The sequence below is a fragment of the Gopherus evgoodei genome, chromosome 2 (assembly GCF_007399415.2).
Source record: "Gopherus evgoodei ecotype Sinaloan lineage chromosome 2, rGopEvg1_v1.p, whole genome shotgun sequence".
Taxonomy (NCBI): Eukaryota; Metazoa; Chordata; order Testudines; family Testudinidae; genus Gopherus; species Gopherus evgoodei.
Window position 1 is genome coordinate 236,900,635 of NC_044323.1, and position 14,932 is coordinate 236,915,566.

At 40.0% G+C, this 14,932-nt stretch overlaps 1 long non-coding RNA gene across 1 annotated transcript in view; it reads right to left on the minus strand.

Annotated features, from left to right (window-relative positions):
• LOC115645201 overlaps positions 1-14,482 on the minus strand; it is a 69,282-nt gene extending 54,800 nt beyond the window's left edge. Inside the window, exons 1-2 of the long non-coding RNA XR_003998679.1 lie at positions 14,320-14,482; positions 13,608-13,765 (exon numbers count right to left, since the gene is read on the minus strand). This is a non-coding gene — a long non-coding RNA (uncharacterized LOC115645201). The remainder of the gene's footprint in view (positions 1-13,607; positions 13,766-14,319) is intronic.
• Between the last annotated feature and the right edge of the window lie 450 nt (positions 14,483-14,932).

The following is a 14,932-nucleotide window of genomic DNA, read 5'->3' on the forward strand; positions in this document are numbered from 1 at the left end:
GCATTACTGGCACAGTAAGCAAGGAGCAGAGATGCGTCCAATAAGACCCTCAAAACTGTGAACAACCTTGATAATTGGCAGACAAGCATTCTTGGCTGAGGAATGAGTTGCAGCCCCTGCCAAATTGCTCCAAATGTTAAGGATTTTAGGACTAACATTCCTAACACCAAGATGACTCTGACACCAGATGGAGGCAATGTAGGTTAGTGACCTGGGGGTCAGGTTTGAGGTAAACTGGCAAAGCAGTGTGTGGAGGCTTGTACTGTTGTGTTCCCGCACTGTCCCTGTTCTATGGATAATACAGCATTTCAGTTTCCAGGCCCGTTAATTTGACTCTTTTCATAAGCATTGTTACTTTTTTTTTCTTTTGGAAGTCAATAAGAGTAACAAAAATTCATAAACAATGCAAATAATTGTGATTCACTCAAGAATTTTAGAGTCAGTTATTTCTCAGAAAACACATCTTTGATCATATGGCTCTGCACCATAAAGATACTTTGCAAATTGTTAGGATATTTAAACACTAAGGCAATTTCAACTGAACCTATTTCCTCTGTTAAATCTTGAAAAAAATGTCTTGGTACCAAAATAAAAGTTGTTGCTGCTTTTAGAAAAAATGTGTGTGTAGCTTTATGAAGTAACAAGCAGTATTTTATGTATGTATAATGGACTTTCATTGCAATTGCTATGGTTTTCTGTTATTTTCTGATAGAACTATTTCTCATGGCACTGCTTCAGATACTCAATTGAAGATTTGGTTACTGTGAATATACTGTAAGTGAATATAAGTATTCACAAGTCATTCTGGAGCAGTAGATATTTATGGGTTCTTCATACCCTTAAAGGACAGGTACGTGAAAGAAGAGGCAGAAAGGAAGTAGCTGGAAATATGAATAGAGTCATGATCCCAATTGAGGCCTCCACTTACTACTACTTACTTTGGATTATAAATAACAATAGTTTGGGGAAAACCCTAATAAAATCTTTTCTTTGTTGACATACAGCTACCTTTCTTCTTCCTCATTTTTATAGTGTTGTTGATTGTTGTTCTCTAATCTAGATTCCTTGAGAACTGATACTTACTATGACACTACAGAGCATTGTTATGATCAGTTAGTCCTCCTGTATTACTCGCACAGTACAAAATAAGCCTGTCTCATTATATACAAGAATGTTGTGGTCAGCTAATTATTTCTAAGATCTTGAAGTTACCTAATTAGATGAGTTTAGAAACCAATAAAATTCATTCTGACTGATTTATACGTATACATTCCTGTAATATTCAGTCATAGTCTGCTGTATGGAAGGTACACTCTATCAAATTTGACCCTCCTCTGCACTCTGTGATGGAAACAACTGTCCTTCCCAAGTTTTTTCACTTTCTTTAACTAGTTAATCTCAGCTGGTTCCTCGTTCTCTTGCAAAGACAGAGGATCTTTCATTCCTGGAGACAGGCTGTAACTCATAAATGAATAAATAAATCCAATTTTCTCTACATTGTTATCCACGTGACACTTGTTTCTCATGTAATTGTCATACTAACTAGTGGCTCTCTATATGAAAACTGCTCAAGGAGGAGTGGAGCAATAATGAATGGATATGTGCAGGGCCGAACAAAATTATAATGGAGTTAATACACCAAGACGTGTACATAGGACTGAAACTGGGGAAACGATAAAGTGCTGACCTTCAATATACAAGAGATATCCCTCTCCTACTTTTAGAAAAGGAGGTACACAGGCTTTTAGGTGAAAAATAAGCTGGCTGCTCTGTGGAACTATCACCTGAGACACAGTCATGAACATGGTTCTTGAACTTGGCAACATGTGTTTTCCAAAATCACAGCAGGTACCTCCCCTAGCTAGAGTCTTCATGACAACCCGAGTGAATACTTTTCACTAGTTTAACCTCTCTGATAAGTTGTTTAAATACAACTATGATAACTTTTTGTCCATCCATAAATATCCATTACTAATATCAATAACAAATGGAACTATCTGCCATATCATCTTTACTATCATAGCTGTTAGCCTGAAAAAGCCCGGGTCTTATTCTAATCTCACAACAGTGTAGAGTTACTCTTTGGTATAGCTGAAATAAGAGAATCACACTCCTAATCTAATTCTGTTTTTATCTTCCTTTCTTTTATATGCGCCTCTGACTACATCTTTTTCCTCCAGAACTGTTGTATGCTTGATCTGTGGTCCTTTTATTTCGTAAGTTTTCCTTATTTACATAATTTGCTTTGTGCCAGACTCTTGGCCATTCTTAGGTTTTTCCATATATACTGACAGACTTTTCAGAGTACTGGCTTGCAAGCTCCATAATGGAGAGTCTCTTTTATTAGCAGAATTACAGCATTGGTGAGATCAGGTGCCTTTCCTAGCTAACTTATTTGTGGTGGGATTTACAAGTGGATTCAGTTTCTGCCTTGGAGTGGGGAGGATGGTTTATAACTGTGAATAACTCCCTTTTTTAACAATATTCTCTTTGGAATATTTAATATCCCTTTTTGCTTTCTGTAGTCTCTTAGCTTTATATTTTCAAGTGGCACTTGATATCTTCTTTGTCTGCAGGATCATAACTAATAGGTGGTGCCTGTGAAAAGAGTAATTCAGTTCTGCATAAATAGTGAAGTTTTTAATTAAAATTTGCTCTTTTAGATGAATGTTTTCACAATCATGCAACCACAATAGCATGGTCCCGTTTACTTTTTCTTTCCATAAGAATCCCTCATTGAAGTTGATATGAGTCATGAGGGATGGCACAGAAGGTGCTTGAGTAAGGCTGAAATTATCCTTTTATTCCTCGCTAATTATTACATCCTTCTAATTATATTCATGTAGTGCTGCACAGCATAAAGAGAAAAAAAGAAGAAAACTGCTTAAATCATTTACCTTCTTTGAGGAATGAACTGTTGTCAGTGTTGTTTTCCCCCCCACCATGGACCAACCCCGAAAAAAGAGTACCTTGAAAAGGTTGTTACTATTCTTTCTTTGAGATTTCACTGATGTCAAACAGAGGAGCAGAAAAGGATCTTTTAAGTTATGCAAAGGAATAGTACAATATGAAATGCAAGGATTTATCTTGCAACTGCATTCCAAACTGAAACAGCATAACTTTGTGAATCTCTGAGATCAAATCAGATTGCTGGACTGTTTTCTGAATTCAGCTTCTCTAATCCCACTGTATCTTGCAATCAGCTAACTAAACTTAGTTGAATGGTGACCTCAGAAAACAAAACAAAAAATCATGACTATTTCCACTTATGTTTTAAAGTTTTTTCTTTTACCTACAATAAATTACTGTACAATCATGAAGGTTCATGAATAATTTCCAGACAAAATAACGAGAACTTTTCCTGTTTATAAAAGGTTAGTGAATCAAGGAAACAAACATTATCATGTGATCAACCAGTGCAAATAAATAGTGTTTACAAGCTACCATCTTGAAAACAAACCAATCACTGAGGTATGTGTGCACCATCTATTCACTGAACAAGTGTAATTAATGAACTAACTCATTTATAATCATGCCTCATTTGTGGATAATTCATGAACAAGGAAAAAAGGTGAAATGTGCCAAGTGATTTATTAGCATAAAATAATTTGCTCAGCTCAAACAAATGTATCACTGGTGTGCACCTTCAGCCTATACAGTCACCAAAGATAATGGCAGGTAAATTAGGGATCTCCTACATTTAGAAACATCCATGTTTCTTTTTCTGCAGTCTGCCCCATCTCTACCCCTCACCTCACCTGAAAAAGAAAGCATAGGATCTGAAAGCATGGGAAGGTCACTCCTTCATTTGATCCTGGTGGTTCTGGGAAATCCCAAACTAAAGATAAAGTTTTAATGTCTTCTCCTTTTGGAATTTAGCCAAAACCAATCCATAAGAGAGGCATTTAGTTTGCTTAGTCTGGCTCAGAGTCACACAGTCTGAGCTTGCATGAAAAGTCCCTTGCCGCCTCTGAGTGAGCAAGTGAGCAGGAAACTCTTAGTTTTAAAAATATCGGATGAAATACTGGTCAAACAATGTTTTGTAGAATGTTAGTCATTTAGAATGAAGCCTGCCGAAAAAGTGGACCTTATAACCTGTGGTTAGAAAGGTGGAGGACTCCAGCACTAGAGTACATTAAATCACTTAAGAGCAAAGAAATGACCTGTGGGCAACTGAATGGATGAAAATGGAGGAGCTGTGTGCATTAGAACAGGCACACTGGTTTGGTTTGGATAAAATAAGAACTGACCTGAACCTCCTCAGATAAGAACTGATCTAAAATTTAAATTAAACCTTTTGCAGAACTTAAAAATATAAATAAATGAATGAGGCAAATTCTTTATAGGCACAACACTGAAGAAAATGGAGTTATGCCAGCAGAGAATTTGGGCCAATATTTTTCAGTTTCACATACCAAAGCACCTTGTGGTCCTGACTGAGACCAGACTCAGAATCATTGAAATGCCACACAAAAAAGAAGCTGTTCTCAAAATATTTCCAGCCTGGCCAGAGAGAGAGAAATGCAAATTGCCTGAGGGACGCAAAGGAAAACCCTTGATCCAAATGCTTCTGAATTTAGGAAGAAGTGCCATGCCAGACCATAGTAATGCTTCATCTAGTCCACTGTCCTATCTCTGGCAGTGGCCAATACCTGCTTTAGAGGAAGCTACCAGAACCTTGCAATATGCAGATGTGGAATACCTTTCTGGGGAAGTTTTTTCGTAACCCCGATAAGATAGAAGCTGTTTTATGTCCTGAAGTGTGAGGGTTAGTTTTTTTTGTTTGGTTGGTGTTTTGTTTTTTTAATCCTTACTAGCATAATTCTGGGTATTCTTGTTATCCATTTAAATTATTCACTTCTTTTTTAAATCTTGCTAAGCTCCTGGCCTCAGTGATATCTTGTGGCAATTAATTCCACAGACTAGTAGTGTTTTCTGTGGGAAAGTATTTCTTGTTGGTTTTAAATTTGCTGTCTTCCACTTTCATTGAATGTCCTCAAGTTCTTGCATAATTAGAGAGGATGAACAGAAGTTCCTGAAATACCATTAATATTGTGTGTGTGTGTGTGTAGATAGATAGATAATGATACAGCATGGCCAGAGGGCAGCAGGAGAGGGTTAGAAGGGAGCCTTATCCCCTGTAGAGGGAAGAAAGTTTGCTATAGATTAATTAGAGCACCTGAAGCCAATTAGAGCACCTGAAGTCAGTCACCTGATATAAACCTCCTGCTTCAATCAGACAGGGGAAGGTGTTGGAGCAGAGAAGTTTCAAGGAGTAGAAACAGAGTGGACTGGAGTTGGAGCAGAGAGCAGTTTGGAGGGAAGCAGAAGAAAGTTTGGAGAAGTGCTGCAGTAGGCTAAGTAGACCAAGACCATAGGTAAAGGAATACCTGGCTTGTGCAGAGGGAGGGCAGGAAGCCCCCACAAGCTGAAGGGCAGGAGAGGGAAGTAGCCCAGGGAAAGGAACTGCTAGTTCAAGTGATTTACTGCTATCCCTAGAGCCCCTGGGCTGGGACCCGGAGTAGAGGACGGGTCCAGGTCCTTCCCTCTCCACTCCCCTCCTCTAGGATACTAGTGGGGCAGTTACTATGCCAGTTCATGGGCAAGAAACGGCACCCTAAAGCCCCCCCAAGAAGAGAAAGCGCGAGACCCATCATAGCAGTGCTGGTAATTTGCCACGATATCCTCTTATTCATCTCTTCTCTAAAGTAAATAGCCCTCGTCTTTTCAATCTCTCCCCATGCCTCTAGTCACTCTCATCATGCCTCTCTGAACCTCTTTTGTTTCTGAGATAGGGTGACCAGAACTGAACACCAAATCTGAGGTGAGGGAGCTACCGCTGATTTACATAATGGCAATATAATATTATCGGTATTACTTTACGGAGGCTGGCATTGAGGTCCAGACCTGAACTTCATAGTTAAGACCATGTCTCTCTAAGGAGGCAAAACAAAACAACACCTAAACGTGCAAAAACTCTGGGAACATGTACATGCAACTCTTGATCCAAATTTAACTGTTCATACCCTGATACATACCCTAATTCTACATACTCATTTCTCTCCCTTTTTATGGACCAAGTTCTCATTCCTGTGCACAGCCCAAGTAACCCACCTGGGCAAGGCACAGAAGATATCAATATAGGTCCAATATGGGGGAAAAGAACCTGCTCTTTCCTAGGCTGTCTCCCCTGTCATTTCTTAGTTACCATAGTAGCTTCAGTGCTACATAGCTGATGCACGTATTTTGTTGTGTCCTTCCACAAATGCTATGCGAGCCCTGGCCAAAGGCTCTCTGCATTCCCTGCCCTCACAAACCTTATGCACAGTGGGGCACAGTGAGCACAGCCCTGTGGAGCTGAGCCCTGCAGAGTGCAAGTGGTGTGGTCCCCAACAGAGGGTCCCAACATCCTGTCTCCATCTCACACCCCTTTTTCCATGCACCGGAATAATAGCAGTTCAGGAATATAGGAAGAAGTAGTGGTGGTAGGGTCTGGACCAATGTAAAATACACTACTTGTTTTTAATATTATACAGCTGAGAAGTCCATGATATTGGCAACATTAATATCCTCTTTTATTCTGTTATCTCCCGGCCATTGGTCCATGTTTTATTGTCTCTTAACAAATTAAGTTCACACTTCCCTCCCTGACCATTTAATTTTTTTGCTATTCATTTGCTGAAAAAAGTCACAACTTTCATTCTGCAATGCCTCTTGTTCTGTTAGAGGCTACGTTTTCCTGTATCACCCTTGTTCTGCTGTTGAACACTTATATTAAGGGCTTTATATGACCCTGACACATTTATCAATAATTAAGATGGCATTCAGAACCATATTCTTCATTCAAGTCCATACCTCATATTCTTACATTTTATAGGAAATTAGAACCAGAAGTGCCCATGGGAACTTCCTTCCTCATCAATCATCTCTCCAGAAGCATCTATACTCAGATCTATATTTGCCTTGTTTTTGAATAATTGTTTTCTGAAAAAGAATAATCAGTTTTATTAAAACTCTATGATCCTAACAGCTAATACTAAATTTTACAGAATGATCTATTTTATATGTCATATATAGCATATGGAGGATATTCATAACCTTCAGATAAACTGGATGAGCCTGCCCTGCAAGCTTTGAATTGTGCAACGTGGGGCTGAGGTACTAGCAAAATGATGAAAATTGACTGCTGGCAGAGTACAACCTTCAGTGATGTATCTGATCTCCAATTGACTGGGAGTTTGTTCATCAGTTTACTTAATCACAACTATATTGGACAAGTTGGAATAGTCTAGAGAGACTACATTATTTTCCTTGTTAGCAAAAGCTGGCATTTCTACTAAGTATTGTCCAGACTTCTCCATCCACACCATTGGTTCAGTATTGGCTGTTAGGACTGTAAGAGGCAATTCGGTGCTTCTGAATGGATGTCCAGAGTCAGAAGTCCCTTTAATCTCTTAGGCTTTGTTTCTGCTAGCTGATGAGCACTACAGTCCCAATCCAGCAAAGCTTGTGATCTAAAATGTGAGGTGATTTTTTTCTTTGGCCAACTGCATTATGGAAGCAGCCAGCAATGCCGACTGAATAACTCCCAGGAAATCCCAGTGCAGTAAGCAAGTCAGTACAGTTGTCACAATTTTCTTTACTATGAGTTTTAGGGGTAGTGCTATAGCAGCAAAGAAGGAGGAGGATATATTCCAGAAGGGAGCCTACAATTCCTTTTTTCTTGTGTCTGACAAACCATTCAAAACAAAAGGAGGGAGTTAGCAAGGCTAAAAAAGGAGTTTTGTGGATGAAGTAACTGAAGTTGCACTGCTTCACCTGGCTAAGATCTGCGTGACTCACAAAGACAAAATATATCACTTTTGAGAACTTTGGGTCAACTTCCTTGCAAACCTCAGATCCTCAAATGAAAAACTGATGGCTCATTGTAACGTAAAAAGGAACATAAAGATGCAAAAACAGATGCCCTTCCCGCAGCCCCCATTGGCCTGGAGCAGTGAACGATGACCAGTGGGAGCCGCGATTGGCTGAACCTGCAGACGCGGCAGGTAAACAAACCGGCCCAGACCACCAGGGGCTTTCCCAAACACGTGGTGGACTGGCTTTGAGAAGCACAGGTTTCATAGAATATCAGGATTGGAAGGGACCTCAGGAGGTCATCTAGTCCAACCCCCTGCTCAAGGCACACTCTGCGCTGTATGAGAGAGAGAGAGAGAGAGAGAGAGAGAGAGAGAGAGAGAAAAATGGGTACTGTCAGTTTATCTAAGCCAGGTAGTACAAGACTCTGGCTTTCTGAAATACTGATTGTCGCATAATGCCTTGATTTCAATAGCGTTGTATTAGAGTTACATTTGGGTCTGTATGCTTGTTTTGGAGATATGGGTTTGTTCCTAAAGACTTTGTTTTACATTAAATCTGTAGCCTGGCCATGTGAAAGACTTTCATTATTTAGGTTGTGTTTACAATCTACTTTATACCTGCAAATTGCTATGTACTATCTGATGAGAGTGCAAATACCAGTACAAAGAACATGAATTATTCCTCAGACAATGGTACTCAGAGTAAGATGGTCAGTGCTATTGCACAGGAAGAAATTACTAGGACAAACACACTTTCATTTGTAGGCCAGAATGTGGTTTCACAGCACATACACAAGTGAGATTTTTTTAAGAACACTCAACATTGTCCTAACCCTGCTCCCGCTGAAGCGATGGTAAAACTCGCATTGGCATCAATGGGATTCCCATAGTTTATAAGGATGAAAAGGGGAAAGTAATGGTTAAAGACTAGAAATGGATGAATTTGTTAATAAAATAAAAATGGGAATGTTGATGCCATAGTATTGTGAGAAGCTTTCAGGCACAGTTAGGTAGGGAAGTTTATTCCAAGTGTAGGAGTAGCATTGGAGAGGGCATGGAAATAGGCAAGATTGGTGGTATTCATAGAAAAAATGGGGCTCACGTGGCATGAGAGAAGAGCATGCATGTACTATTGACAGTGCAGCATAGTGCAGATCCTTGAAATCTAGGACACTCTTAAGTTTGGTTTGATAGGAAATTGGAAAAGAGTGGAGGAATTCAATAAGGTATATGATGATGATCTTGCAGAGAAGTAGACTTTAGCTGCTACATTCTCGATATCCTTCATGGGACCTTGGAAGGAGGTGGGAAGGCCAGAGAAGAGGAGGTTACAATAACCAAGACATAACACATATTACATACTGTTAATATTGGTATCTATGTTCATTTTAATAACAATACTGTAGAGCAAGTAATAGAAAACCTCAATCCTAGTGTACAAAGTCTGCAAAGTAGACATCTGTTTTTTACTAGAAGAAATTTTTCTGTGGAAGAATGTGGAGGAGAAGCTATAAAACCAGTTAATCTTATTTGGAAATTCTGCTGTGTCATGTTTGTAATCTGCAAAATTGGCTGAGAAGAGTATTGGGGTGAAGCAGCAGATCCTATTCCCATCTTAAAGTAACTTTAACTCATCCAGCGAACATTTTTCAACCCTTATTTTATTCTTAGGAGTTTAGACTTTCATTATTTAATACCCCACATATTCCAAGTGCTCTTGGAAAAACTAGGCTCAATAATTCCACTGGCCTTTTTCCCGGTCCACTACTCTCTAATTATAGCTAACAAGTTTGAAATTACTAAAACTTTTTCATCTCCCTCCCTCCCCCGCCAATCTTATAGCAGGGAGAGAGGGAAGCAGGCTGAATGCCTGTCTCCTGATCAACGGGCTGTGGATGTCTCTTCATGAATTGCCAAAGTCTCTTAAAAAATGAACGAATTAACCAAGGATCATAAACCCTGTCTCTAACTTGTATCTAACTATGTGCTCTGTCATATCCAGCAGGTTACCCTGGTAAATATGTAAATTCTTTAGATTTAGTAATAAACTGTTACCATGTTGATGATTTCCTCTGAAAAACTGCAAGCTGAAAAATAACTGAGCTCCTCTTTTTCTTTGATAGCCTTGCCTATAGGCTGTTTTAGCACCCCATAAATCCTATAATTGTATAGGATTATTTGGCAGCATGTGGTGGTTTCTGTTAAATCACAATGAGAAGATGATCAGGCTGGTACTGAAAAATAAAGTATTAAGAGTGACTTTATAAGATTTATGGAAGGAAAGATTACCACTGGCAGAAACTCAGTCTTTCCCCTAATGACTAGTAAGGAAAAGACTTGCTGTGTTAAGACAGCATCTGTCTCATTAGCCTGGGTATAGGATTTAAGGATCTGTTTCATTCACTTATTCCCCAGCTCTTTCTTGTGCCCATCACTGGGATCTGGGATGATACGACTGAAATCCAAGTGGGCTCAACTGTCAGGATATTGACTTAGAACTATTTTATTTGCCTTTCAATCACGATTGAATAAATAGATTTATAGTATATTGGTTGAAATGAAAATGGAAATCTGTCAGGCTCTTAACATTTTTTCCAGTACATTTTCCACGGATGGCTTCTCTGAGCTGGGCGAAGAAAGGGTTTTAAAATCTATGTGGCATTCTGCCAATTCCACATATGTTTCAGAGTCACGTGAAAGAGCTGGTACAAGATCAGGAAGAGTAACATGGCTGCACTACAGCAGGTGCTGTTTTTGCCGAAGAGGGGGTGACTGACTGGAGGCTGCTGTCATCAGATCTGAATCAAAATCATACACTTAAAATAAATAAAAAAATAATATAGATGGAAGCATTTGCCACTGTTATCCATCAGTGGTCTGTCAACATTAAGACAGAGAAAGAAAAATAAGCCACATGAGCCATTTCCCCCAAAAGTGTCAGATGAACTATTTGATTGTTTTAAACCAAGTCAAAACTAGTATAAAACTGAAGTAATTATCAGATTCAGATCTAGCCCTAGATTTCCATATCAGAAATTAAAGAGAAGATTGTAGGTATCTTCAGAAGGGAAGTACTTCACAAGTGACCACAGGGAGCTACTTTGCAAAAACTAATGGATTTATTTTGGCAAAATAAGCAGCATTAAATAATATGGTATGTAAAGTTCTTTTGAACTCAGAGACAGGTAATCATAAAATATAAGTTGGAAAGCTTTCTAAAGGAGATTGCTGACACTAAAAAGGAAAGAATTGACAATTTAGGTGCTAAGAAATACCATTGGGCATGAGGGATAGATTAGAAAGCCCAGCTATGATTTAGATTTTTAAAAATGAAATTTTATTATTCATTACTTATTCTAGAGTTTTCTCAGTAGCAAGAGGAGATACAATTATTAATGAAGGAAAATTAAGGCTCACAGAAGATACAAGTTTGGCTAGCATATAGCACATGGGCTCACAGTGATTACAAAATCTACTGGAGAGGTACTCAAAGGTTTATAAATTTCTACCATAACTCAGAGCTTTAAAATACTCAAAGAAGTGCCTCAAGTGGTTTCAACTATTTGCATTCTCCAATAGATCAGGTCATACTTTGAAAAGGAGTGAACATACCTGACACCCTCTACCCCAATGAAACTTGGGGAATATGCTGCCCTGAAATTTTGCAATGGGCAATGTGGTTCATTTTAACCATTTATAAATCTAAAATGTCTCTTGACTACTTTGTGTAAATGTATACATGAAATGGAATGTCCCCAAAAGATCCACTATTATTGTTTTGTTTTATTATTTTATTCAAATGGTCTCCACTAGAAACTCTAAAAACAGTGTCCTTAAGTTTCAATTTTGCTGGCAGTCTGTCACCTCACTATCATAAACAGTGGAACAAAGAGAAGGCACTTTTTTATAAGTCTACATATAGCAGGATATTAACTGTATATAATGAATAGAAAATGCTTGCAGTGCAGCTAATGTCTGTGGTTCCTTTCATGAATCTTTTCTTCCCAGTGGCTGAAATAAAATATCAAGAGTGGTATGGGATTTACAGTCGGAACAGCAATCTAAGCTTTTTGTAAAAACATGTTTTCTAAACATTTATGGCTTTTATGGTTTAATTGTAATACTGAATAGCCTAGAGAAGCATTCATTCTGTCACTAGTGTAGCATTTCAATAGCATTTTAACTATCTGAAAATTTCACTTCTCTCATGTAAGATGAAGAATCTCACTGTATTTTTTTTTTTAAAAAAAACCTCAGACAATCTCAGACTCCCGCGTGTGTGTGTTTTGTTTAAGAAACACCATGAAAGGTGGTAGGCCTTAAACTTCAGGAAGCCCGACAGTTTTGTCATCCTGAAGGATTCCTTTGAGATTACAGATATTATGGAGATCTAAGAGTGCAGCAGCTTCTAACAGAAAACCATTTTGATCCCCAACAATTTCACCTAAATGAAAAAATTATCTGAAATTTTACAGACATGGTAGGATCTTTTTTTTCTGGAAAAGTTGAGGTGCATCAGAAAAGGTGTTCTAGAAGTATATGGGCCCCATAGAGTTTATTAATTGCGTGGCTGTCAGTGGGAGCTTTTAAACGCAATATTATCCATACAATATAGTCATAATGGGGGGGTGGGGGTGACAGGCAGGAAACCACAGGGGGATGCAAGCAGGCTTGTGAAAATTAGTAGGGAAGTGTGGTGGTATATAACACACGGAAGCAATACCCTTATTTAGAATTGCCAGGTCCATATGCATCTGGTCTACAATAGAAAATTTAATTTACTCAGCTTCCTCCATACCCCTGACCAACATAGTGAAGCTGACCTAAGTCACCGAGTAGACCAGAGGTGGGCAAACTACAGCCCCGGGCTGCATGTGGCCTGTGGGATCATCCTGCCTGGCCCCAAAGCTCCTGGCCCGGGAGGCTACCCCTAGCCTGTCCCCTGTTGTCCCTCCTCCCCCGCAGACTCAGCTTGCTCGCTCCTCTACCGGTGCAATGCTTTGGGCTGTGGGGCTGTGAACTCCTGGGGCCTGACCCGGTCTCTGTGCTGTGTGGTCAGGGGGCAGGGGTGTGGATAGGGGTCGGGAGGGAACAGGGGGTTGAATGGGGACAGGGGTCTCGGAGGGGGCAGTCAGGAAGGAGGGGTGTTAGATGGGGTGGCAGAAGGCAGGTGGGGCAGAGGTTCTGGGGGCAGTCAGGGGACAGGAAGAAGGGGTGGTTGGATGGGGCAGGGATCCTGAGGGGGCAGTCAAGAATGACAGGAGGGGTTGGATGGAGCGGGAGGGGTCAGGGGAGAAAGAATGGAGGGGTGGATAGGGCAGGAGTCCCGGGTGGGGGGCAGATAGTAGGGGGCCAGGCCATAACCCACTCCCCTAACCGGCCCTCCGTACAATTTACGAGACCCAGTGCGACCCTCAGGCCAAAAAGTTTGCCCGCCCCTGGAGTAGACAGTGCTAGGTTGAAGGATAAATTCTTCTATCGACCTGGCTACCACCTCTTGGGTAGGTAGATTAACTTCAGCGATGAGAGAACCCCTCCTTTTGGCATAGGTAGTATTTACAATGAGGTGCTATAGTGCTGCCATCTGTCTTCTCAGGATGAGGTTGCCCCTTTAAAGGAACCCCTTTGCTAGCACACTTTTCTGGGCTGGCCCTTTAAATGTATCAGAAACAAGCTGGAACTCAAAAGTGGCCATTCTGTAAGTGCCTTCTGCATGTCCTTCTCTTCCAGGTGGGAAGGTTTTCTTACCTCCTGATATGCTTTCCCCTTCTTATTCCTGAGGAGATGACACATTCTCACAGGGAGCCTGTGTTCTTGAGAAAGGGGCTTCATCTTGTGTCATAGAAACTGTTGCCACCAAATTTCCATTTTGCATTCCCTCCTGTCTAGACAGCTTTCTTCCCATGCTAGGAGAGAATTAGAAGCATGGAATCAGAAGAGGGAGCCAGGAGTCTGGAATGAGAATGAGGAGATACGCAGTCCCTTGGGGGAGGGGATGGTCTGAGGAAGAGTGAGATCTATCACTGTGCTGCTTGCAATTTCTGCTGGAGACAGCACAATTTGTCAGCTTCACCAAACCTGTGTCACTGAGCAATTTTTAAGCTTTTAAATTATTCTTAAGGAAATTCCCATGCAAGAACTATGCCATAATTGAGTTACTGTAAGCTTTTACCTATCTATCAGTTACCTAAGTGAAAACAGAATTTAAAACAGGGGAATTTTTATTCATTTTTTTTAAGAGAGAAATTTGTTTTCATAGCTGAAACTGCAGCACTGTTTGGGTTTTTTTCAATTAAATAACCAGTAGATATTTACACCTTAACTTCAGCTGGTCAGTGTTTGAGATATAATTTTGTTTGCAAGTGATCCCATGGCAGAACAAAAAACTAAAACTGCTATAAAGATTTGAAACTTAAAAAAAAAAGTCTTCAACTGAAACAGTGAAACAAATATTACTTACATGTTCGGAGAGAATGCATTCCGTCGCTGCAGTCCCAACAGCAGATTATTCAGCACAGAGCAATTCTAAGTCAATTTTCAACTTTTGCCAGACTTTCCTTTGTTCCTTTAAATCTTCATTGCACTCCTTTCTTTGCATTTCCTCTGGCATCTGGGTTACAGGACTGGCTGGTTGTGACTGAATGCCCTTACTATCTAATGTCTATTGTGTCTATGGCAGTGGTTTCCAAGCCCTGGGCTACAGATTGCAGGGCACTAGTAATTAGCAGAGAGTTGGTTAGTCACATGATACTGGCTTGTCTGGAATCCAGCTGGTAAACTGAATTAAAAGAAGCTTTTAACTACCTTAAATACTTTCCTAATATGACTTTTCCATGAACTCAATGGTTGTAGCTGTTACAAAGATATTATTCAGTCATCAATGGCAGGGGAAGTGGGCCAACAATCATGAATGGGAGGGATGTGGTCGCTCTCAAGATATGGCTTACACTATGGAAAAAGCTTGTGTAAAATGAGTAAGCCTCAGTTCTGGTCCTTGTGAACAGGTGTCCACATTACCACCACAACTGGCAGCATCAGCAGAAGGGCTAATGACTGAGGTGACTTGGATTCTG